This window comes from Lactuca virosa, chromosome 9, assembly GCF_052849685.1.
Source record: "Lactuca virosa cultivar CGN04683 chromosome 9, Lactuca_virosa_CGN04683_v6, whole genome shotgun sequence".
NCBI classification, from domain to species: domain Eukaryota; kingdom Viridiplantae; phylum Streptophyta; class Magnoliopsida; order Asterales; family Asteraceae; genus Lactuca; species Lactuca virosa.
In genome coordinates, this window is record NC_136434.1 from 53,755,657 (window position 1) to 53,757,877 (window position 2,221).

A 2,221-nucleotide genomic window follows, 5' to 3' on the forward strand; every position below is an offset into this window, starting at 1 on the left:
TAATAGTCAAAAGTAATAAAGAGCAGATGGAGAAAATACATACCAGCAACCACATCAGGAGTCGCTCGTGCCTCCTCTGCTGTCAACTAGAAGGCTCTGCTCTTCACCATCGGCGCCTCAGCACAACCCTGCCGGCTTTCTGTAATCCTCAGTGTGGTAGGAGCGGGTACCACCACCTGTCATGCTGATGCTAAACTCGGACATTGGGACTTCTTGTGTACCCTCTAGTTGCAATGGAAGCAAATCAGATCAGATGCTGCTGTGGTGGTAGTGGTAGTAGCTGTACAATCTCTACTTATATGCCCAGTTCGACCGCACTTGAAGCAGCCGGAACTCCCCGCCTTGCACACCCCATTGTGCAACCTGCCACACTTGCCACACCGAATATGGCTCTGTTGTCCCCTAGACCTGTGATCAGACACCTTGGGCTTCTTGCCCGAGCCCGCTGCGCCAGACACCACCTATGGCTTCCTCTTCCTCTCCATCTCTAGATCAATCTCCCTCTCACGAGCCCTCGCAATCATGTCCTCCAGCGTCTTACAGCTGGAGCGCGTCACAAACTGGCGGATATCACTCCGCAACATCTCATGATATCGGGCCTTTTTCATCTCCTCGTCCGCCACATACTTCAGAACGAGAAGGGCCCTTTCCCTAAACTTGGCGGTAATCTCCGCCACAGTCTCTGTCGTCTGCTGGAGGTCCTGAAACTCCCTAGCAAGCTGTTGCACCTCAATGACAGGTGAAAACTCGACCCTGAACCTGGTCGTGAAATCACTCCAGGTCATCGTATCTAACACAATATCATCTCCAATGGCTCTCCCGACCTCCTCCCACCAATCTCATGCCCTGTCCTTCAGAAGACAGGATGCTAATCTGACCTTGTCCCCCTCTGGACATCTGCCGGTACGAAACGCGTTGGCGACATCTGCCAACCATCTGGTACTCGCAATGGGGTCCCGAGCCCCATGGTAGTCGGGAGCTCCACAAGCTCTGAACTCCCTGAAGTCAATGTGTGTGATCCCATCATGGTCGCTATCTCAGTACGGAACGCGCTCAGCTTCTCATCCAGAAGCTCTAAGATACCCTCCTTGACCAATCCAAAAATCACAGGAGTCTGGTGTAGTATGCTGTGTGTGACCTCCGAGGATATGAACTCCCTGGTCTGCTCATCTAACTGCCCGGATCCAGAGCCTGAGCCTGATCCCTCTCCTGCACCTGAACTACCGACTGCTGGTCTAGGGCGTAAAACCACCATTCTGAAAACACATCATAACAAACGTCAGTATACCAATATAACTGGAGGGATCACACATACTACAAGTTCCCTGGTCTTGTCTCAGCCGTTCTTGAATTGAGTACGGATCGTCTACTTTCAGTAGTACGGGCCCATACTACCTTCCACATCTATCCGTACTTTCCTCAAGAACTGCCTTGACTCCACCAAGTCCCTTCTACTGCTACTGCTCTCTGCTACTCTCATCCTAGACTTGCCCTAGGGTAATCACCATCCCACTCTCCGCCATCAGCTACATAAGAAGTCCCTGCTATCTTCCCCTAACTAGCTCGCGGATACTATTATATATTACTCAGACTAGATAATTCTTCGAATGAGAGATCCTACTCTACAACGGTTAGACTCAGAAAAGAGCTGCGAAATAGAGCTAGACCTAACCTTCTGAAATTATTTAGTCCTTGCAATATGTAACTTAACATATTCGTTTACTAGTTAGTGAAGGGAACTAGAACTCCTAAAAGCACAAAGCAAGCAGCATTCGGGCATTGAGTACACATATTCAAGCGTATACTACTCTGGCTATCATACTAACAATTCTGTACGAGCATGCAGTTCTCACAAAGCTTAAACACATATAACACGCACATAAGGCATCCTTCCTAGATCCTTAGTCCTAATCTAGCATGTTATTCTAATAAAGCTGATAATCATAACATAACATAACTTGTATGGGTAATTTGGGAGTACTTACTTGAGCTCGGCTGATTGCATGCAACACACCCTTTTCTCTTTTCAAAGTTCTTTTCTTTCTAAAAATTCTTTTTGCTTTTTCTAAAACTCTTTTCTTTTGCAAAAATTGATTTTCCTTTTGAAAATTTCTATACCAATTCCTCAGTTTGAGTTCAGACACACCTGAAAGCGTGCCCGAATCCCTCAAACCAAGGCTCCGATACCAACTTGAAACAGCCCAAAAATACAACCCAAAAT